Consider the following 25266-nt stretch of genomic DNA (forward strand, 5'->3'; position numbering starts at 1 on the left):
ATAAACGGAGACTAGCTAAAGGCGAGGTGACGATACGTGTTGGAAGTGTTTCCAAGGTTGATATGATCAAACGTCGCACGCTCCCTCTACCATCGGGATTGGTATTAAACCTAAATAATTGTTATTTGGTGCTTGCGTTAAGCATGAACATGATTGGATCGTGTTTATTGCAATACGATTATTCATTTAAAGAGAATAATGGTTACTCTGTTTTCTTGAATAATCACCTTCAATGGTTTATTGAATCTCGATCGTAGTGTTACACATGTTCATGATATTGGTGCCAAAAGATACGAGTTGATGATGATAGTACCACTTACTTGTGGCATTGCCGCTTGAGTCATGTTAGTATAAATTGCATGAAGAGGCTCCATGCTGATGGATCTTTGTACTCACCTGATTTCGAATCACTAGTGACATGCAAATCATACCACATGAGCAAGGCCTTGTTTTCATTGAGATGAAATAAGATAGTAACTTGTTGGAAGTGATACATTTTGATGTATGCAGTCCAATGGGTGCTGAGGCACGCACTGGATATCAATATGTTCTTACTTCACTGACGATTTGAGTAGATACTAGAGTATTTACTTAATGAATCACAAGTCTGAAATATTGAAAAGTTCAATTCTGTTTCGGAGTGAAGTTTGTCGTAACAAGAGGATAAACTGTCTGCGATATGATCATAGAAATGAATATTTGAGTTACGAGTTTTGGTACGCAGTTAAGACAATGTGGAAATTGTTTCGCAGTTCATGCCACCTGGAACATCGTAGTGTGATGATGTGTCTGAACGTCATATCCGCGCACTATTTGGTATGGTGCATACTATCATGTCTCTTATCGAATTACCACTATCGTTTATGGGTTATGCATTAGAGACAACCACACTCACTTTAAATAGGGCACCGCGTATTTCCGTTGAGATGACACAGTATAGACTGAGGTTTAGAGAAATCTAAACTGTCGTTTCTTGAAAGTTTGGAGCTTCGACACTTATGTGAAAAAGTTTCAGTCTGATAAGCTCGAACCCAAAGCGGATAAATGCATCTTCATAGGATATCCAAAACAGTTGGGTACATCTCCTATCTCAGATCCGAAAGCAAAGTGTTTGTTTCTAGAAACGGATCCTTTCTCGAGGAAAGGTTTCTCTCGAAAGAATTGAGTGGGAGGGTAGTAGAACTTGATGAGGTTACTGAACCATCACTTCAACCAGTGTGTAGCAGGGCGCAGGAAGTTGTTCATGTGGCGCCTACACCAATTGAAGTGGAAGCTGATGATGATGATCATTGAGCTTCAAATCAAGTTACTACAAACCTCGTAGGTCGACAAGGTCGCGTACTGCTGCAGAGTAGTACGGTAACCCTGTCTTGGAGGTCATGTTGTTGAGCAACAGTGAACCTACGAGTTATGGAGAAAGCGATGGTGGGCCCAGATTCCGACAAATGGCTGGAAGCCATGAAATCCGAGAGAGGATCCATGTATGAAAACAAAGTGTAGACTTTGAAAGAACTACTTGATGGTCATAAGACTATTGAGTAAAGATGGATCTTTAAAAGAAGACAGACGATGATGGTGATAAGTCACTATTAAGAAAAGCTCGACTTGTCGCAAAGATGTTTTCGATAAGATCAAACAGTTGACTATGATGAGACTTTCTCACTCGTAGCGATGCTAAAAGTCTGTTAGAATTATGTTAGTTGTTGATGCATTATTTATGAAATATTGCACGTAGGATGTCAAAACATTGTTTTCTCGACGGTTTCCTTGAGCAAACATTGTATGTGATACAACCAGAAGGTTTTGTCGATCCTAAAGATACTAGCAAGTATGCAAGCTCCAGTGATCCTTCAATGGACTGGTGCAAGCATCTCGGAGTTGGAATATACACTTTGATGAGATGATCAAAGATTTTGGGTTTGTACAAGGTTTATGAGAAACTTGTATTTCCAAAGAAGTGAGTGGGAGCACTATAGAATTTCTGATAGGTATATGTGGTTGACATATTGTGGATCAGAAGTAATGTAGAATTTCTGTAAAGCATACAAGGTTGTTTGAAAGAAGTTTTCAAAGGAGTACCTGGATTACGCTACTTGAACGTTGAGCATCAAAGATCTATGGAGATAGATCGAAAGCGCTTAATAGAAGTTTCAACAAGATGCATGCCTTGACAAGTTTTGAAAGAGTTCAAAATAGACCAGCAAAGAAGGAGTTCTTGGTTGCGTTGTGAGGTGTGAATTTGAGTAAGACTCAAAACCCGACCACGGCAGAATAAAGAGAATAGACGAAGGTCGTCTTCTATGCCTTAGCCGTAGAATCTAAAGTATGCCATGCTGTGTACCGCACCTGAAGTGTGCCTTGACTCAAAGTATGTTGAGAGGTACAGAGAGTGATCCATGATTGAATCATTAGCAGCGGTCGAAATTTATCCTTAGTAACTAATGGACTAAGGAATTTTTCTTGATTATGGAGGTGGTTAAAGAGTTTGTCGTAAAGGGTTACGTCAATGCAAGCTTTGACACTAATCCGGATAACTATGAGTAGTGAAACGGATTCGTATAGTAGAGTAGATATTTGGAGCATTTCCGAATAGCACGTAGTAGCAGCATCTATAAGATGACATAAAGATTTGTAAAGAACGCACGAATCTGAAAGTTTCAGAACCGTTGACTAAAACCTCTCTCACGAGCAAGACACGATCAGACCCCATAACTATATGGGTGTTGGATTCGTTGGAATCACATGGTGATGTGAACTAGATTATTGACTCTAGTGCAAGTGGGAGACTGTTGGAAATATGCCCTAGAGGCAATAATAAATTAGTTATTATTATATTTCTTAGTTCATGATAATCGTTTATTATCCATGCTATAATTGTATTGATTGGAAACACAATACTTGTGTGGATACATAGACAAAACACTGTCCCTAGTAAGCCTCTAGTTGACTAGCTCGTTGATCAAAGATAGTCAAGGTTTCCTGGCCATAGGCAAGTGTTGTCACTTGATAACGGGATCACATCATTAGGAGAATCATGTGATGGACTAGACCCAAACTAATAGACGTAGCATGTTGATCGTGTCATTTTGTTGCTACTGTTTTCTGCGTGTCAAGTATTTGTTCCTATGACCATGAGATCATATAACTCACGGACACCGGAGGAATGCTTTGTGTGTATCAAACGTCGCAACGTAACTGGGTGACTATAAAGATGCTCTACAGGTATCTCCGAAGGTGTTCGTTGAGTTAGTATGGATCGACACTGGGATTTGTCACTCCGTGTGACGGAGAGGTATCTCGGGGCCCACTCGGTAATACAACATCACACACAAGCCTTGCAAGCAATGTGACTTAGTGTAAGTTACGGGATCTTGTATTACGGAACGAGTAAAGAGACTTGCCGATAAACGAGATTGAAATAGGTATGCGGATACTGACGATCGAATCTCGGGCAAGTAACATACCGAAGGACAAAGGGAATGACATACGGGATTATATGAATCCTTGACACTGAGGTTCAAACGATAAGTTCTTCGTAGAATATGTAGGATCCAATATGGGCATCCAGGTCCCGCTATTGGATATTGACCGAGGAGTCTCTCGGGTCATGTCTACATAGTTCTCGAACCCGCAGGGTCTGCACACTTAAGGTTCGACGTTGTTTTATGCGTATTTGAGTTATATGGTTGGTTACCGAATGTTGTTCGGAGTCCCAGATGAGATCACGGACGTCACGAGGGTTTCCGGAATGGTCCGGAAACGAAGATTGATATATAGGATGACCTCATTTGGTTACTGGAAGGTTTTCGTGCATTACCGGAAAAGTTTCGGGCTCATCGATAGTGTACCGGGAGTGCCGGGAGGGGTGCCGGGGACCATCGGGAGGGGTGTCACGCCCCAAGGGGTCTCATGGGCTATGGGAAGAGATAAACCAGCCCCTAGTGGGCTGGAATAAGTTCCCACTAAGGCCCATAAGGTTTGAGAAGGAAAAAACACAAGGTGGAAAGAGTTTCCAAGTGGGAAGGTGGAATCCTACTCCAAGTAGGATTGGAGTAGGACTCCTCCACCTCCAATTTCGGCCAACCCTTGAGGGTTTGAGGCTGCCTCTTCCCTCCCCCTCCCACCTATATATACGGAGGTATTAGGGCTGATTTGAGACGACTTTTCCACGGCAGCCCGACCACATACCTCCACGGTTTTTCCTCTAGATCGCGTTTCTGCGGAGCTCGGGCGGAGCCCTGCTGAGACAAGGTCATCACCAACCTCCGGAGCGCCGTCACGCTGCCGGAGAACTCTTCTACCTCTCCGTCTCTCTTGCTGGATCAAGAAGGCCGAGATCATCGTCGAGCTGTACGTGTGCTGAACGCGGAGGTGCCGTCCGTTCGGTACTAGATCGTGGGACTGATCGCGGGATTGTTCGCGGGGCAGATCGAGGGACGTGAGGACGTTCCACTACATCAACCGCGTTCACTAACGCTTCTGCTGTACGATCTACAAGGGTACGTAGATCACTCATCCCCTCTCGTAGATGGACATCACCATGATAGGTCTTCGTGCGCGTAGGAAATTTTTTGTTTCCCATGCGACGTTCCCCAACAGGATTGTGGGTGGGTGCTAGCTCTCCACTTTTTTTTATGCACTAGAGGTGTTTGTTGAAATGTGTGTTAGAGCGATGCCGCTTCAGTTCACCGAACACAACTACGATATGAGATGCCTGAGCCACGCTTAAACCTCTTCCTCTTTATTTGTACTTATTCTAAAAGGTTAGCACTCGTTTAGACCGTGCGGTACTAATTTTTAGGATCGTGATTGTATTTGATATACTGTCGTATAACACAGATGAGCCATCCATGGATGTACGGTGATCGACGCACAGACGCTTACAGAGAAGGTGTGCATTCTTTTCGAGATGCAGCCGATGCGAACAAGCATGGTGGTGGCTATATGTTTTGTCCATGTGTTGAATGTCGGAATGAGAAGGATTACACTTCCTCAAGAGTCATTCAGAGCCACCTGCTTCGGTCCGGTTTTATGTCGGGCTATAATGTTTGGACCAAGCACGGAGAAAGAGGGGTTATGATGGAAGACGGCGATGAAGAAGAAGAGAACGATGATGACAACTACCGATCTATGTTCCCTGAGTATGCTGATACCGCAATGGAAGACAATGAAGAAGAAGATCAGGATGAAGAACGGGAACCAGATGAGCCCGCTGATGATCTTGGCCGGGTCATTTCTGATGCACGGCGAGGTTGCGACACACAAAAGGGGAGGTTGTAGTTCGAGCAGATGTTACAGGACCACAACAAATTGTTGTACCCAACTTGTGAAGATGGCCAGAAGAAGCTGGGTAGCACACTGGAATTGCTGAAGTGGAAGGCAGAGACCGGTGTGACTGACTCGTCATTCGAAAAGTTGCTGGTACTGATGAAGAAGATGCTTCCAAGAAAGAACGAATTGCCCGCCAGCACGTACGAAGCAAAGAAGCTTGTCTGCCCTCTAGGATTAGACGTGCAGGAGATACATGCATGCCCTAATGACTGCATCCTCTACCGCGGTGAGAAGTACGAGAATATGGATAAATGCCCGGTATGCACTGCATTGCAGTATAAGATCAGAAAAGATGACCCTGGTGATATTGAGGGCGAGCCACCCAGGAAGAGGGTTCCTGCCAAGGTGATGTGGTATGCTCCTATAATACCACAGTTGAAACGTCTGTTCAGAAATAAAGATCATGCGAAGTTGTTGCGATGGCACACGGAAGATCGTATGAAAGACGATAAGTTGAGGCACACTGCTGATGGTCGGCAGTGGAGAAAAATCGAGAGAGAGTTCCCGAGATTTGCAGCTGACGCAAGGAACTTATGGTTAGGTCTGAGTACAGATGGTATGAATCCTTTTGGGGAGCAGAGTTGCAGTCACAGAACCTGGCCCGTTACTCTATGTATCTACAACCTTCCTCCTTGGTTGTGCATGAAGCAGAAGTTCATTATGATGCCAGTGCTTATACAAGGTCCAAAGCAACCCGGCAACAATATTGATGTTTACCTAAGGCCATTAGTTGATGAACTTTTACAGCTGTGGGCCGAACCAGGTGTACGTGTGTGGGACGAGCACAAACAAGAGGAATTTGACCTTCGAGCGTTGCTTTTCGTAACCATCAATGATTGGCCTGCTCTTAGTAACATTTCAGGACAGTCAAACAAGGGATACAATGCATGCACGCACTGTTTGGATCAGACAGAAAGTATATATCTCGACAAATGTAGGAAGAATGTGTATCCGTACAATCGTTGTTTTCTTCCGCCCAAGCATCCCTTAAAGAAAAAAGGCAAGCATTTCAATGGCAAGGCAGAACCCCGGGGGAAGCCTGTCATCCGTACTGGTGCTGAAGTATTTGATATGGTCAAAGATTTAAAAGTAATCTTTGGAAAGGGTCCTGGCAGCCAACCTGTTCCTAACGGCCCTGATAAGCGCGTACCCATGTGGAAGAAAAAATCTATATTTTGGGAGCTACCCTACTGGGAAGTCCATGAGGTCCGCTCGGCAATCGACGTGATGCACCTGACGAATAATCTCTGCGTGAATATTCTAGGCTTCCTGGGCTTGTATGGGAAGTCAAAAGATACACCGGAAGCACGAGAGGACCAGGAACGTCATAAAGGAAGAGATGGCATGCATCCAGGGTAGTTTCAAGGGCGTGCCAGCTACTCTCTTACTAAGGAAGAGAAGGAAATCTTCTTTGAAGTCCTTTTCAGTATGAAGGTCCCGACTGGCTTCTCGTCGAATATAAAGAGAATCGTAAATATGAAAGACAGAAAATTCCAAAACCTAAAGTCTCATGACTGTCACGTGCTTATGACGCAATTGCTTCCGATTGCATTGAGGGGAATTCTACCGGAAAATGTTCGCCTGGCAATTGTGAAGGTATGTGCATTCCTCAATGCAATTCCTCAGAAGGTAATCGATCGAGAAAGTCTATCAGGGTTACAGATTAATGTGGTCCAATGTCTGGTCAGCTTTGAGTTGTTGTTCCCGCCATCCTTCTTCAATATAATGACACACCTCCTAGTTCACCTAGTCGAAGAGATTAGAATTCTCGGTCCTGTGTTTCTACACAATATGTTCCCCTTCGAGAGGTTCATGGGAGTCTTAAATAAATATGTTCGTAACCATGCTAGGCCAGAAGGAAGCATCTCCAAGGGCTATGGAACAGAGGAGGTCATTGAGTTTTGTGTGGACTTTCTTCCTGACCTTAAGCCGATTGGTGTTCCTGAATCTCGGTATGAGGGTAGGCTGACAGGAAAAGGCACACTAGGAAGGAAAGCAAAAGTATGTATGGACGGACATTCTTTCTCTCAAGCACACTACACAGTTCTACACAATTCCACCGTGGTGGCTCCGTATATCGTGAGACACAAGAATATTCTACGCTCCGAAAACCCGGGGAAGGCTGACTCTTGGATTAAAGGGGAACACGAGAAGACTTTCGGCAGTTGGTTGTAGACACATCTCATGAATGACGACACCGTTGGAGATGAGCTGTACTGTTTGACCAGGCCACCATCTTCGACTATATGTACTTTCCAAGGGTATGAGATAAATGGGAATACATTTTTTACACGGTTGCCCAAGATAAAAAGAGCACCAACCAAAATAGTGGTGTCCGCTTTGATGTAACAGACGAGAATGGGCACTGTTTGGAAACATATTACGGGTACATAGAGGAGATATGGGAACTTGACTATGGACCTACTTTTAAGATCCCTTTGTTTCGATGCAAATGGATGAAGCTGACAGGAGGCGGGGTAGTTGTAGACCAAAAGTACGGCATGACAACAGTGGATCTCAACAATCTTGCGTACATGGACGAACCATTTGTCCTAGCAAATGATGTCGCTCAGGTTTTCTATGTGAAGGACATGTCTACAAAAACGAGAAAAAGAAATCAGCAAAAGAAGATATCGTCCGATGAGCCAAAACGCCACATAGTTCTTTCAAGGAAAAGAAATATCGTGGTAGTAGATGACAAGACAGACATGTCAGAAGATTATAATAAGTTTCATGAAATTCCGCCCTTCAAAGTGAAAACTGACCCAAGCATCCTGCTGAATGATGAAGATTCTCCATGGCTACGACCCAGAAGAAAACAGAAATAATAGATAGGAATATTGGTGCAATAATGTAATAATGTATTAAACCTTTTATGTAATGCATGTATGGAATGTACTAAATTTCAAACACTTTTCATTTTCATAGTATCCATGTAAGAGATGAGTTCTCGTTCGAAACCCTGATACTTCGAGAGAGATTGTCCGTTTTGTACACGAAGTGCATCCAGTTTTTGTCGTAGCCCTCTCAACTTTTTAACACATGCTATGTGGGTGAAATGATGATAGCATGCCAACTTTCAACATTTTGAGAGTTCATTTGTAGTGCTTTTCAATTTCAGGGTCAACTAGATCAAAAAAAAATAAGTAAATGCACGAAATATACCAAATGAAGTCAGAAATTGTTGAAATTTTGTGATGTGCCTTTGAATGGTGCATTTTGAACACACAAAATGTATGGAGTTCAAATAAGTTCAAAGAAATGAAATCCCTTTGTAAGAGATGAGTTCTCGTTCGAAACCCTGATACTTCGAGAGAGATTGTCCGTTTTGTACACGAAGTGCATCCAGTTTTTGTCGTAGCCCTCTCAACTTTTTAACACATGCTATGTGGGTGAAATGATGATAGCATGCCAACTTTCAACATTTTCAGAGTTAATTTGTAGTGCTTTTCTATTTCAGGGTCAACTAGCTCAAAAAAAATAAGTAAATGCACGAAGAATACCAAATGAAGTTAGAAATTTTTTGATGTGCCTTAGAATGATGCATTTTGAACACACAAAAAGTATGGAGTTCAAATAAGTTCAAAAAAATGAAATCCCTTTGTAAGAGATGAGTTCTCGTTCGAAACCCTGCAACTTCAAGAGAGATTGTCCGTTTTGTACACGAAGTGCATCTAGTTTTTGTCGTAGCCCTCTCAACTTTTTAACACATGCTATGTGGGTGAAATGATGATAGCATACCAACTTTCAACATTTTCAGAGTTCATTTGTAGTGATTTTCAATTTCAGGGTCAACTAGCTCAAAAAAAAATAAAGTAAATCCACAAAATATACCAAATGAAGTCAAAAAGTATGGAGTTCATCATCACATTAAAGCCAAAGAACAGTAGTGATCAAATGTTATTATTGCAAAAAATAAATACATAAAGTTCTCTCATAAAACAACATACAACTATGTAAAACATTTAAATGCAACAACAAACGCGATCAAAATCGCAACTAAGGTAACAATTGACCCAACAGCATAATGATACCAAGCCTCTTTATCAATGACATATTTTCTAATATTCCTAATCTTCAAGCGCATTTCATCCATCTTCAAGCGCATTGCATCCATCTTCAACCGCATCGCATCGATCTTCATCTTGCGATCATCGATGACATCGGCGAGATGCAACTCCAGTTCCATATTCTTATCCTCAATTATTTTCAATTTTTTCTTCAAGTATTTGTTTTCTTTTTCAACCAAATTTAACTTCTCGACAAGAATTTTTATGTGGGTTGGAATTTCCGGTTCACATACCTGCTAGATTAAAAATATATATGTCACATTGGTCGTCATAATTGTCATAAACACTAAATAAAACAAATAGTTATAAAAGATAATATATACCACATCTGAATCATAGACAGGACGAGGGCCGACGGAGGCGGATACCAAAACCATCGCACTATATAATAATAAAAAATAATGAAAGTGAGTAATTTATACAAGTATGTATCTAAATCATACAAGTAAGATTTTTTTTCTTTTTAAAAAGAAGATAAGAACAAGAGGCTCACCACGGTGGTGCTCGCGACGAGATCGGCACGGGGCGATCGACAATGGTGAGGACGGGCACGAGACGATACCCTACGCATGTGCAGACTCTAAGAAGTTAATTTGAGCATTTGAAATGAGCTACACTAGCAATGACAAATGAAAGGATGAAGTAGCTAACCTTTTAAAACACTTGTGCAGTTGGTGCACGGCCAAACCTAGACAAATATTAAGGAAAATGGAGCTTGGAGGTCGAGCTTGGAGAGGAGAAAGCTTAAGTAGAGTGGCTCGGGCATTTCATCGAACACGTCATGTGCATGAACTAGAGTGGCAAGAGCATGGCATGATCACACTTCAACAACCAAAAAACAGGGGATATGGTGGGCAGTGGCGAGGGTTTATATAGGCAACACTTTAGTCCCGGCTCTTGCCACGCCCCGGGACTAAAGGCCCCTGCTTCCCGCCTTCTGGTCTGCCGAAAAAGGGCCTTTAGTCCCGGATCGTGGCTCCACCCAGGACTAAAGGGTGTCTTTAGTCCCGGTTTGAGCCACGCCCCGGGACTAAAGGCCCCTGCTTCCCGCCTTTTGGTCTGCCGAAAAAGGGCCTTTAGTCCCGGGTCGTGGCTCCACCGGGGACTAAAGGGGTCTTTAGTCCCGGATCGAGCCCCGAACCGGGACTAAAGATCCACCTGTATAAGCGGGAGTTAGAAATTTTCCAACCCAAATCGTCCATTTCTCTTTTTCTTCCTCTCGTTCTCCTGCCCGGCGCGGCACAGCGACGAACTCGACGACGCCGTCAGGCTGCCCGCTGTCCTGCTCGCCGCCTCCTGCCGTCCTCCTCGCCGTCGTCGTCGTCCTGCTCGCCGCCCCCGTCCTCCTCGCCGAGCGCCGTCGTCGTCGTCCTGCTCGCTGCCGCCGTCCTCCTCGCCGCGCGCCGTCGACACCGCCGGCCGGTAAGCCCACGCCCCCTCCTCCCCAACACTCCGGCCAGCACAAGCAAAAAAGAAAAAGGAGAAGAAAGGAAGAAAAAGGAGAAGACAAGAAGAAAAAGGAGAAGAAAGGAAGAAAAGGAGAAGAAAGGAAGAGAAAGGAGAAGAAAGGAAGACAAAGGAGAAGAAAGGAAGACAAAGGAGAAGAAAGGAAGAAAAAGGGAAGGAGAAGAAAAGAAGAAAAAGGAGAAGAAAATAAGAAAAAGGAGAAGAAAAGAAGAAAAAGGAGAAGAAAGGAAGAAAAAGGGAAGAAAGGAAGAAAAAGATTTTTTTGTCATTTAATTCCTATTGTTATTAGGTTTGTGCTAGATTATTAGGGTTAGTAATATGTAGAATTAGGAAAAAAAAATAAGAAGAGGAGGAGAAGAAAAGAAGAAAAAGGAGAATAAGAAGAGGAGGAGAGGAGAAGAAGAGGAAAAATAGAAGAAGAGGAGAGGAGAAGTAGTAGAAGAAGAGGAGAAGTAGAAGTAGAAGAAGAAGTAGAAGAAGAGGAGAAATAGAAGAAGAGGAAAAATTAGTTTAGGGTTACAAGAAGAAATATTTTTTTTGTCATTTAATTTTGCTATTGTATAGTGTATATGCTTAAGTGTTAATAATGTTTCTTAGATTATTGCTTAATTTTGCTATTGTATATGCTTAAGTGTTAATAGTTTAATTTTGCTATTGTATATGCTTAAGTGTTAATAGTTTATTTTTAGCAAGAAAATTAATAGAACTAGTTTAATTTTGCTAAAGGTCCTGCTATATAAAATAACACTTCGAAGTTTCCAACCCCTCTTATATAGTTTGTTAGTTTATTAGTTAATCAAATGTTCGTTTTTTGCAGAACTATGGATCCACCTATCAGGAACCTCGAAGAGGAACAACTTCTCGAAGATATAATCAAAGACGGCCCCGACGTTGAACCAGCTGAATCTCCGATGTCATATCTAAACGACTCCGGATATGGAATGGAGGTCGAGCGACACGAAGATGAAGCCGATGGGGCAGGAGATATGTCCAATGACAGAGAAGGTGATAACTCCACTGATGGAGAAGCCGGTGGAGAAGCCGGTGAAGAAATAATAAAGTCCGGCGAGGTATACATATGAAGTTCGACAATCACTTGTAATATGTGAAAAATATTGGAGATAGCTCTATATTGTATACATATACATTCATTTGACGAATGTTTCTCCCTCTTAGGCCTCCACATTGAGAAAATCTACGAAACGAGGCCCGACTAGAAAGTTGGATGCACGGACGCATTACACCTTTGAGGTGATAATGCCTACGGGCGAACCCAAGCTTCCTAAGAATGCTGCTGACACATTCAAGAAGCAATGCGGAGTTCTCGTTAGGGATCACGTCCCGATCAGCGTTCGGGAGTGGAACAAGCGCAAAGGGGCAGCCGATAGTGACTATGTCGCTGAAAGGTACGAAGATAATCTTTGGAATGATCTCATGTCACATTTCAACCTGCCAGAATGTGAGAATGAAGACGCCGCAGACAAACTGAGGGCCAAAGTCAAGCAGTGGACTCTAAAGAAGATGGCGGAACTGTTCCGTAGCTGGAAGAAGAAGCTATGGAAAAACTATCTGAAGACAAAGAAAGTGCCAGTATTCGAGGGGTATCTAGCCAAGCAGGCGAATCACTGAAAGGAATTTCAAGAGTACAAGGAGTCAAAAGATGCCCAGGCATTATCAGAAAAGAACAAGATAAATGCCGATAAGAAGAAATATCACCACAAGCTGGGGCCAGGGGGCTATGAGACTGCCATCCAAAGTGGGATAAGAAAGAGCAAGATCTTCTAGATAAAGGCATCGTACCTGAACCACTCTGTGATGAGTGGGAATTGAGAGCAAGAAATTGGTTCCTTGCGCATGGTGGGTCGTACGACGAAAAACAGGGGACCTCATCTGCAATGACGGTCTTAGGATACCCAGGGAGAATTGGAAAAGGATAGTGAAAGAAATTAAGGAGGGAATAAGAAAGTTCACTGCAGATAGAGATAAAGATTTGCTCACACTAGTCCTCGGCAATGACGAACATGGAGGACGAACGCGAGGCTTCGGTCCTTCTTACCCGTGGTGGCTTGGGTTTGCCAGAGACCAAGACACTTACAGAAGCCGAGTGAGAGCAAAGAAGCGGCAGCAGGATGAGGAGAATGACAAGTTCAACCAGTTGCTTGACAGGATTAACGAGCAACAAAAGCAGATTGATGAGCTTAGAGGAGTACCGCGCCAGGAAGATCCTGCACTTGATATTACCGACGCCCCATCTAAGCGGAAAAGCAGCGTGGCTGAATCTGAGGCCCCGCCCGACGATGCACGAAGAATGATAGAGGGCGGTCCCAGCTACCCCGTGGATGGAATCAAGGAGTCAACATCATGTGAACTCCATCAGAAATTCAAGAACATATCCATGAAGGTGGTCGTCGGACAAGCTTTACCTTCTGGCCCTGATGCACGCTGGCTTGGCCGTGAGATTCGAGCTGGCTTTGCTAAAGTCGGGGTGGATGAAATCCTGACGGGGTTTCGTGATATGCAGCTCGACATAGCTGGACCCGAAGATGAGAGGATAGTCGCAGAAGTACTGGGTGGAGTCATCCTATGGGACAAGAACTATATCAAGCTTCCAGGCTCGGCCCCAAGGACAACACCGCCTCCGAGTCGTCGCAGGTCACCTACACCTCCATTACCTCCAAGCCCTCCACATCACGTCGGCCAGCACAACACGAGTCCATCTCGATCACCGCCGCCGGACTTGGGTCATCCGTCTCCGCCGCCGCCCGCTCCGGATACAAAGCGGGAACGTGCCACCAAGAACGCTCCGCCGACGATTCCTAAGCCACGGAGCACCCCAATGCGCAAACGGTCGCCCCTCCCAAAGGTACGTCATGCTAATCTTCCTATCAGATCTAATGATCGTAACCCCGAGGTAAACGCCAGGATAGCAAAGCAACATCACGATGCGCAGATGAAAAAGAAGGAACCCGAGCCCCGCCCAGAATACACCGAGAAGCAAATAGCATTTGCAAAATACTTCACGACCCTTCCATCACAGTATGACTTACACCATAAGCCTGATGACTATACACGCACATTGCAGAAGGAAGTGAAAAAGAGCAGATCACGTGCAAGCCCTCCACATGACGTCGGCCAGCACAACACGAGTCCATCTCGATCACCGCCGCCGGACTTGGGTCGTCCGTCTCCGCCGCCGCCCGCTCCGGATACAAAGCGGGAGCGTGCCACCAAGAACGCTCCGCCGACGATTCCAAAGCCACGGAGCACCCCAAACGGTCGCCCCTCCCAAAGGTACGTCATGCTAATCTTCCTATCAGACCTTATGATCGTACCCCCGAGGAAAACGCCAGAATAGCAAAGGAACATCATGATGCACAGATGAAAAAGAAGGAACCCGAGCCCCGCCCGGAATACACCGAGAAGCAAATAGCATTTGCAAAATACTTCACGACCCTTCCATCACAGTATGACTTACACCATAAGCCTGATGACTATACACGCACATTGCAGAAGGAAGTGAAAAAGAGGATATCACGTGCAAGTGCAAGTGGGAGCAAATCAAGTTCAACTACAAGCAAGAAAAAATCAGACATTCCTCAGCTTGGACAACAGGCCAAACAGTCGATCCCACCCCTCAAGGTGTTAACCGAGAATGTTCCCCCTCTGGTGCAGGGGCTAGCTTTTGAAAGAGCAAAGGAGTTGGCGGCTGAATGTGGTGTCTCGGTTGAAGATTTGCTGGCTTCCCAAGACGACAGGATACCCAAGGCTGTGGTAGCCCCTAAGCCACAGTTTGTCATGGGTGAGCCTTTGGTCAGCAAAGATGATCTCCCAACAAATATGTGTTACTTGCATCAATGGTACTTAAGTGAATCAAAGAATGGGAGAACGATGATCGTGCTGAGTGTCCCACAGGAGTACTATGGCCGCCCCGAACAAATCCATATCGACTTTGATGAACTCTTCCAGATGTACAATGTCGACGCCCTCGACAAATCGCTTATGAGTTGCTATTGTGTGTAAGTTTTTCAATTCGTTGTCTACATATAACTTGTTTAGTTATTTCAATTCATTGTCTATATATAACTTGTACTCTATTATGCAGAATGAAGATTCTGTATTGTAAAAGTAAGAGCATCCTAAATATTGGGTTTATTGACCCAGATAAAATACATATAGCGACGCTAACTGATTATCCCAAGGAGACGGAGGAAAACCTTCTAAGGTTTCTAATAGATCAAAATTTCTGTGACCACATACTGTTTCCATACAACTTTAGGTGAGGGTCTTTACTGTGTTGTGTCCATTCACTTATAAGTGTAATTAATAAGTTACTGACGTTGAGCCCAAAAACGGGCGACAAGGCGTGGGGATGACCAGCAAAGGTGTACAAGATGTTGGGTAGCCATCGGCGAAGAAAATCCGAGGCAGTTTCCGATGAATCATGCACGACAAATGCATGGCGCGGTCAAACCATTGAGCTCTCAGTGACATAAGTGTGTAGGCCACACCTCACTATCGGTTGTGCGGCAAATTCTTCAAAATAATAGCCTTCTATATTCTAGTAAACAAGATCATAATTCACTCTGTGATCCATCAACTAGGGACTCTAAATATCCTCTTGAGCTTCTTTTTCAGTTGTTTGGGGCCATTGCCCTGTTTCTGATGGGACACAAAAATACTATGTTAACTTTATTGATCATTTTAGCAAGTTTAGTTGGACGATATACTAGTACAAATGCCCTGCATTGCAACGGGCCAAAAAAAAAAGCAAAATATGCTTCGTGTCCGTCATTGCGCAACATTTCCTATATCCAGTTCTGATTATCTCTTTTTGGAGTATGAAGTATGAATTTGAAAAAGCCACCTTAACATCATTCATTTGTGAAAGAGTAGTTGTGCATGAAATACTTTGTCATTAATTTTTTACTTTTCGAGAGAACATGGTTATTTACTTTTTTTTAAAGGAACATTTTTGATCATTTTTTAAAAATGGATTTATTTTATAAGATTCACATTTTTTCACACACTATTTTTTTTAAATGATTTATTTAATTTTTTAGATTTTTTATAAATGTAAACATTCTTAAAAAGGTTGTTACATTTTCGGAAATATTAAATATAAAATGGTGAACATATTTTAAAATGCTCACATTTTTTGAAATAATTTCTTTTGAAATAGTCTTTCACTTAAAAAACACACGCTGTTTGGATCATGTAGTATATAGTTCAGAAAATCATAGTCATGTCCTTGGATGGCACCTCCTTCGACTTATCACTATAACCGGGTGAAAGAGAAGTGGTGGATATGTTCTCATTGGGATATACAAATGGTGAAATTGTTGTATACAATTTAAAGTTTAATAAATAATCCAATATTTTATTTCAAATTGTCAGAAGATAATAAATGTAAAAGGATTTATAGGACGTTGAATATTTTAAAACATAACGTTCTATTTTCATTATTTGGGCTTGGCCCAAAAAACACTTGATGCACACAAACATACAATGCACATGCTCTTTCCCTGAAAAACATGCACGCATGAACTTATGTCCCCTCTCTTTCCCCATGTTTAAGTCTCCCTGCTGCTCGAAGTGCCTAGCACTGCTGTCACCTGCTCGTGTCTGCTCGCAGTTCTTGGCATACAAAGCACTTCATCCGTGTTCTTCCACCATGAGCATCAAACTCTATATTTTTTAAACCGAATGGGCAACATAACAGTTGTGGGTATCATCAGTTGGATCGGTTCATCGATTTATTTGTGACAAAAAAACCAAGTTATTAAAAATAACCTAGATAAAATGAGTACACATAATATCATATGTAATATAAAAATAACCAAGCATAATTTATATGTACCCCACAAATTAAAAATAAAAATATGGATGGTCATTGCGAGCCAACCTTTTTGTGAGCATAGAAGGGCCACTCAATTAGAGCATGTGCAAGTGCACGCACGCAGCCGATGTTATTTATTTTAATTGCTCCTTCCTCGGCCCATGCACATCCAACAACATCATCGTTGGAGTGATCGAATTAGTCTGTGTTTATTGCCAATTTGAGATGTCCTTGTCCATGAGCTAGTGATAACCTGACTTCTAATATAAATAAAAATCCAATTCTTTTGGAATGGGATACCCAAATTTAGCATACTGCAGATTCATCTCTCTTATCGTCAGTGTTTGGTTCTGCAAAAATAGGTTCAACATGTAAAATCAGGGCAGCTTATCTTCATAAAATTTCCTAGGCAGAGACAGAAGACCTTTGCATCATTCAAATGTCACAAGTGAATTGTTTCAGTTCGAGGTCTTGAAAAAATCAAACCAACATACATCTCCCAGGGATAGCCATCAATGGTATGCATGTGATGCTGGAGCCTGACCAACTTTCCTTGACCCCATTTAATGTATCATATCCATGGAAACAAAGGGGAAAAAGGTTTCAACGGACTTAGGCGGGCATCCATGATCACGTTTCAAAGGGAGAAGACTCACCGCCTGCTGGTAAGGCCCGGACCGTGGTGGTCCGTCTCTACTTTGTCGATCGATAAGATCATTGAGGTTGACCAGCCCACTAGTTACTCATCACCTTGCTCTACTGAATCTACTTGAGGCTGTCGTTGGTGCTCTGGTGGTCAGCAGCCGGGCTCTGAAGTCCTCTATTTGTTGTTCGATTCAACACAGTGAGCGGGGAACAACGTCAGGAGAACAATGTCGATATCCAATCAAGACGGTAGAATAGATCAAGATTGTTTCAAAATAAAATGAATAACAAACATCATGCATCTATGTGAACAAAATAATAATCAGCAAGGACATAAATATATTTGACAGAAGCCTCACACCCGATTGAAATCACAACCAGTACAATTTTCTTAATTTGGTCTTCACAACTACAAAAAAAATAAGAATAATAAATGTGCACCGTCATTTCAAATCCAAGATAATATTATCAAGGTTAAGGATTGTGCAACGCTTCTATCTTGCTCGTAGATGGAAAAATTCAAGATGAAAGGTTAGGCAGATGCAAATGAGTTACAATACATTAGGAAAATTCACTGCTACAATGAACCTGTTGTTGGTAAACTTATTTTCATGACTGTATATCACAATATATTCGGATCGTAATCTAATCAAGTTTTGTCCAGCCCATGGTTGGGTCGACGCTGCCTATTGCCAGCTTTGAAAGTATAGACAACAACAATGCAACATCATATCAAGTTTGTAGTTGACCGGACTTGATCACTTGGAATCTTGGTTGATGGCACTACATATGAGAAAAATGATTGCCTATAGTTTATACCAACATTTAACATCATCAGCTAAACTAACATAATTGCTTGGGACTAAATGAAGCAAGGATGGTTCGGGTTTCAGACTAAACTTTTCACAATAACTTGCAAGTGGCTAGACAACATAGCCTGAAGCAGTAAAATGGCATAGTAGACAGTAGACAACAGAGGTAAATTTATCTAACCAAAGACCAATTATAATTTATTTTACATTAGAAGATGAGGAAGACAACAGGAATGGATTCAATTAAGACTCAAAAGGTAGACACATAACAGATCCGTAAGCAACATATGGGTCAACCCAACGCAGCATGTTAATGGTGGCCTTGTTGACCTTAAGGAACACACCATTAAATATCTGTAGAAGTAAATTTTAGAAGTGAGCATATGTAATCATTTACATAAGTAGATGTATCAAGCAACATGTTTATTCACATAACCAAATAATTGATCAACCCACCTGCCTCAAACGCAAAAGCTGCAAGATCTTCTTGGTCTTCGGGTGCATAGCATTGATACTGAGGTGAAACGTTACAGAAAATTAGCTTAAACACATGTCCACATAAACCCAAATGAATGTAGATAGCAAGGAGCAAATGACAGTGATCCCTTTTCCACAGATACGGACGACAAACAACAGCTTTGCCTCAGGACTGATATAGAACCCACCCTTCATCCGAGCCTCACACTTAAGTTGCACCAACTCCTTGTCCTGCTCCCAAATATCCAGATTAGCATATTGAGTTGTTGACAGTATTCGTTCATTACTGAGAGCACGTTTATCAATTATTCCATCAGATAGAAACACCAACATGTCAACGATCAATCGGGCTAGATTAGAGCTATGTGGTAGTAGCACATATGTCGAACTAGAGCAGAACAAACTGAATCTGAAGAATTTATACAAAACTAACGCGGCTCTACACAGATATCAAGATGACTCGCAGTAATGCATAGCACAAAAGCATACAAAAATGGGCCGGTATGAACAAATCTTGCATATAGAACTGCTAAACTCCAAACACTCCTTCCCTATCAATCGAAGATAAGAAAATGAGTAGTTGATAAAGTCCCAATTCGACTCAGCACCGCCCCAAAACCTAATCAATGGAACTACCGCAAATCTTTGTAACCCCAGAACACAATCCACAGCCATGAATGAGCAAGGGGCATTGGATCGAGCAAGACATGAGAAGCGATCTGACCTGAGCCTCGTACTCACGCCGCTCCTGCACCGTGTGAGGGGACACAAAGGGGGAGGAGCCATGCGGCAGAAGCCGTCCCTGTCGCCACTCGGGTGAGCATCATGTTGCCGGTGACCATCCGCCTCGCCTCGGATTCTCCTGCCCCATGCCTCGCTGGAGCGTCGCGCCGCTGGTGGCAGCGTCGCGAGAACCTGCAGCCCCGAGCATGGTCGATCCCGTCGGCCTCCCTTACTACTTCAGGTGGAGATGGGGAGATGGGGTGGCAGCATGTCGCGGGATAGGACGAGCGCTGGAGGTGGAGATGGGGTGGAGGCATGCGGCGGGGCGGGGTGGCCCCGGACAGCGCACTAACGCATTGGAGGTGGAGATCGGGTGGAGGCGTGCGGCAAGGCGGGGCGGCCCGGGACGGTGCGCTAGAGGTGATGATGGGGTGGCGGCGTGCTGCGGGGCGAGGCGGCCCGGGACGACGCGCTGGATGTGAAGGAGAGCTGCCAGCGGCGCATCGAGTCGCCTGGGAGTGGATAAGAGGAAGGGGATGACCACGGACATCGGGACTGCGGGTCGAATACATAAAAAGGCAGGGGCCTTTCTGCAAAAAAGCCACGACGGGTTTTCCGACAGAAGCGGTAGCCGCTTTATTATTAAAAAGTAAAGATTTGGTTAAAAATAATTGTGATGTGCTTCAAAAGTTTAATCTTTTCCAACAAAAATGTTGAATTACTAGGTTATCTAAAGATTATTGCTATGGAAGCCGACTAGGGGAGAGTATCAAAGTCTCAACTCCTTCTTTTAAGCGTATATGCATCAGCTTCATGTGGTGTGCCCCCATGCTAATCATAAGAACGTATCCACTGAATGCAAGCATAGACATATTGTGGAAATTGATGTTTCCTTGGTTGATCATGCTTTAATGCCTCTCGAATTTGGGGATGAGGCATTCCTTGCTATAGTCTACCTCATAAATAGAGTTCCTAGTCGACTCATCAAAATTAAATTCCTCTTGAATGTCTATTTGGAAAAAGCCAAATTATTCTTCCCTTTGCATCTTTGGTTGTGCCATTTGGCATAATTTGTGCCCCTATAGTAAGCAAAAAGTCTCTCTTCCGCTTGAATCAGTATGTTTTTCAAGGATATAGTAGTCGCCTCAAAGGATACAAGTGTTTTGATGTCTCTTCCAGTCGTGACTATCTCTCCAGAGATGTAGTTTCTGACAAACACGTATTTCCTTTTGCCATCCTTCATTCAATCACTGGCGCCCAACTCCGCAAATAACTCATTCTCCTTCCTGCACCCCGTTTTGATCAATGGAGAGTAAGTGACCATACTGATCCCTGGTCAATATTTAATACTTCCTCCGTTCGAAAATACTTGTCACTAGAGGGAGTACATTTGATTTAATTGATTCAAATAGGAGAAAATGTTGATGAAATTGGAGCAAATGCAGTTGATTTTATGCAGGGATTTGAAAACTCGACAATAACCACAAAATATCCAGCCGGTGCAGCGTACGGAATTGATTATCCTGCCTGATCTGCCTCAGGATCACCCGTGGCAGCTGTAGTCGAAGACTCAGGATACACGCACGTACTCCCTCCGTTTCAAAATATAAGACATTTTAGAGATTTCACTATAAGACTACATACGAAGCAAAATAAGTGAATCTATACTTTAAAATATATGTCTATGTACATCCGTATGTAGTTTATAGTGCAATCTCTAAAAGGTATTATATTTAGAAACGGAGGGAGTAACAAAGACTTTTGTGACCAAACTGATCAAAGCTGCCTGTAAGGGCATGTACATCAGTTCAGACATCTACAGTTTGTAACAATCCTCCACGTCACCTATAGACATCCGCAAAAACGTCCTGTACAACAAACTGTCTTTTTTCCATCTTTATCTCCACAAAATTAGTAACCAACAACTAAATCTTGCCCACAATCTTCGCCTAGACGTTTTGCATTCATGTCATTTACATATATTTTCATTCATGTCATATTATCTTATGATGATTATATCTTTTAGACAATAGCTCCGTCGTAGAGGATCTATATATATAAATCGACTGGAATGACATGTAGAATCACATGTTTCACTTTATTTCCCTGTTTATTAAATATAAAATATGTTTCTTACAGATCTGTATCAATTTCGAAATTAAAATATGGGATCATTTCAGAAATGCTATATGTAGTTTCCGACCTTATTTAAAATGCCTAGGTAGTTAAGTATATTTATGCTTCACCTCTTGCCATGTTTAACAATATTTAATATTGTCGTATACCTAAACGGGAGTGTACTAAGTAATTCAAGTGTGGAGCTTCGTCAATATGCAGTTCGTTGCATATTGAGCTTCATTTAATGTGTAGTTATAAATTGTTATTCTTTGTCGTGTCTTGCATAATTAAATAGACATGAATCATATTTGATTGTGCATCATGTCATGCATATGTTGTGGTGTTTATCGTGTGTTCATTGTTGTTTTTGGATTGTTTCTTCTCGATAGAATTTCGAACCGCTTCGGAGTGTGAAGATTCGTTCGACTACATTGGTTCGTCTACTACACAAATCCGTTTTTCTTCCAAGTGGGATCACATGCAAGATAGTCATTTCCCTAGATACCACTATTATCATTGTCATGCTAGTTGTCTCGTTTCTAGCGTTATATCTCGCTGCCTACCACCTGTTAATGTCAGCCTCCCTAAATTGCTATGAAAAACCTCTAACCCCCTTCACATCCCATCAAACCACAGTTTGGCCATGTTACCGCTTGCTCAACCTTCTTATAATGTAGCTAGTTGCAGGTGCAGGTGCTTCCATGTGAAAACATGGGTTCCTTGTTATATCATCATATTATTGTTATTTAATTTAACGCGCCTATATACTTGGTAAGAGGTCTCGGTGTTTTTTTCCAGTTTTGCCGCCCTAGTTACATGTTTACTAGTGTTATGTTTCATAATTGAGCGCTCCTAACATGCTTAGGCTAATTATGGGGACCCGCTAGATTTTCACTTTGAGATAAAAATCTTCTGCAAGACCCAACATTGGTACTGCATTTGCCTAATAACGAATAAAAAGCATAGGGACCTGCTGAGACCCACGGATAATTAATCAACTGTCGGGCCGGTGCTCCTCATGAGTGTTGATCCAAACTAGAGTCTTGCGGGGCCAACCCGGGGAAACTCGGGTGATTTCTATCAGGCCATTGTATGTTGTGCTCATCCGGTCGTGTCCTGAGAACGAGATACGCGGCTCTTATCGGGTTTGTCGACACGTCGAGCGGCCTTGTTGGACTTGTTTTACCTTTCTCAAATGTCTTGTGCGAGGGATTCTGATGATACTTTGGGCTATCTCGAGGTTAAGGTTTTCCACTAGGAAGCCGAGGAGATGACCGGTTTTTCGTGGTCGAGGTTTCCGATGGAGCTTGTGGTAGTTTGTGATGGACGAGTTGGAACATCCCTGTAGGGTTAAATCTTTCTGAGAGCTGTGTCCATGGTTATGTGGCAACTTGGAAACTTTGTATAACACCCGGTCATAGCAAACTTGAAGTAAACTTAATTAATATATGTCAGCTATGTGTGTAACCGTGATTATCTCTTCTCGTGAGTTCTACACCCGGGAGAGGACACGATGGGGTTATGTTTGACGTAAGTAGGTGTTCAGGATAACTTCGAGAACATTATTAATTCACGTACGTTGATACGTAGATCACCCCCCTCTTACCCTTGTACTCGTAAGCTAGTCACTCAAATTAATGCTTAGTATGATGTGTAGCCTCATCACTTAGCCATATATCACTCTTTAAGCTTTGCAAGTCTTGATACCTTTGAAAATGAGACTGTTGAGTCCCTGTGGCTCACAGATTAATACAACAACAGTTGCACGCATAGGTAAAACAATACTTTGACGTGAGCGCGATGGTTGTTCTATTTGAAGTTTCTTCTTCATCATCGATCTAGGATGGGTTTCAGGCCGGCAGCCTCGGATAGCAAGGATGGACGTCGATCTTTTATCGTTCGTAGTCGGACCCTACTCTTCTACATGATGTTTGAAAGTATTGTTGTATTGAGATGTGCATGTTGTAGTTTGTGGCGAGTGTAAGCCAATTCCACATACTAATCTCTTCTATACATGTACTTGTAAGGATATACATTCATGCGAAACGATGAGATACGCTTCTATCCCTGTCGAGGTCCTCGTATCAAAATAAGAATAGAATCGCATCTTGGGATTTACAACACGACGGCATCAACATGGATGAGTACATCGCCGGATGATGCACGTTGTGGTCACCGTTCCCTCGTGGAGGCACCTCCGCGGGAGCACACTGTGCCACCTGTGTTGCCTGGTCGTCCCCACGTCTCCCTCCATGGTGATATTCATCTCTATTTTACCACTTGATATTTTACTTGAAGACAAAATATTACTTGTGGTGTAATTGATTCTATTTTTTTTGTAACTGAAGTCGACCTTTGTGTTTGGTGCGCATACATGCACTTGCGCGATCGTGAGGCGAGGCGAGGCGAGGAGCGCATGTATGCATGTGTGTTTTGTCTTCAGATCCATACTCTGGCGCACACGTCTATGAATTGTTTCCGTACCGCGTGGAAAGTCTCGGATCCTTCCATAGACTTGTGTTCCATCTCGGCAGGAGCAGCAGTTGACATTGACAAACAATGGTGTTTGAAAAGATTAAGGCTCTGCAAGAAATGATGCCCTTCCATAGACTTGTATTCCATCTCGGCAGGAGCAGCATGTTGTGCTTAATTACATGCTTATGTTTTGTGTGCTTCCGTTGTAAGTTGACCATTCCACACTCTTCTATCATGTGGTCGTTTGAGGCTTTATTAATTTAGAGATAGGCATGTTGCATGTTGTCTAAAAAAAACTTGAGATATTTCACGGTGCATCATAATACATTAGAGCAGGCTACTGTATGGATGAAACAAACTGGGCGTTTTTAGAGCCCAAGTGTATTTTTGACCTAGAAAATTATTTAACTTTAATTGTCCCAGTTCGGTCCAGTGGTCTTATCGTCCTAAAAATTGGAATTAACTTAATTGCATTTACATAGTTGTTAGTTATAATTAAACAACATTGTGCCATGTATTTTGATTAATTTTGGGTTAGAACGATTCCACATCTCTCACCACGAGCCCTAGTCTTTGGCGAACACATCGCCGTCACCCCCATAGAAGTCACGTGCACTCGCCGTGGTATTCCTTCCTCCTCGCTGCCGTCCCTATCTCCACTGCACAAACTCGCTGTGGCACGCTCTCCTCTCCATCCCCTCCCACACAACATTATCCCCCCTCCACCTAACGTGACCCCCCTTAGGGCTAGGCGGCGCCGGATCATCCGAGGAGCCGCCTAATCCGCTCTTTCCCTGACGTGACGCCCACTTTCCCGACGCGACACCAGATCATCCTCATCGCCGCCCATCTACTTTATCGCGCCGGACGTTCGGATCGACTCTAAGATCTAAGTGTCTAGCCATCTCCTGCATAGTACCGATAGGGCCAAATTCTCTTATGGTTTAGGTTATTGTGACATGGGAAAGTTGTGCCTAGATTTCAATTGCAAGGAAGTGTATTTCTGCTTCAGTGAGGACATATTTTGAATTTATTTAGGGATCTGTGGTATGAGAAAGTTGTGTCGTGTATCTGTGTTAGGTGTTTGTTCTGCTGGCCGCATCTACAATGGTGTTGAGGGTTGTAGGATAAATGAAGAAGAATACACCTGACTCATTGAGGTCGACAAAGAGGATAAGTAGTGTTTTTTTGTGTTTGTGTGTGTGTGTGTGTGTGTGTGTGTGTTATTATGTCGATTTGAAACGGAAGCACTTTCACAATGCTGCAATTTAACAACATTTGAACTGACGTATTCTTTCAAAGAAGAAATAGC

The sequence above is a fragment of the Hordeum vulgare genome, chromosome 7H, assembly GCF_904849725.1.
Source record: "Hordeum vulgare subsp. vulgare chromosome 7H, MorexV3_pseudomolecules_assembly, whole genome shotgun sequence".
Classification (NCBI taxonomy): Eukaryota; Viridiplantae; Streptophyta; class Magnoliopsida; order Poales; family Poaceae; genus Hordeum; species Hordeum vulgare.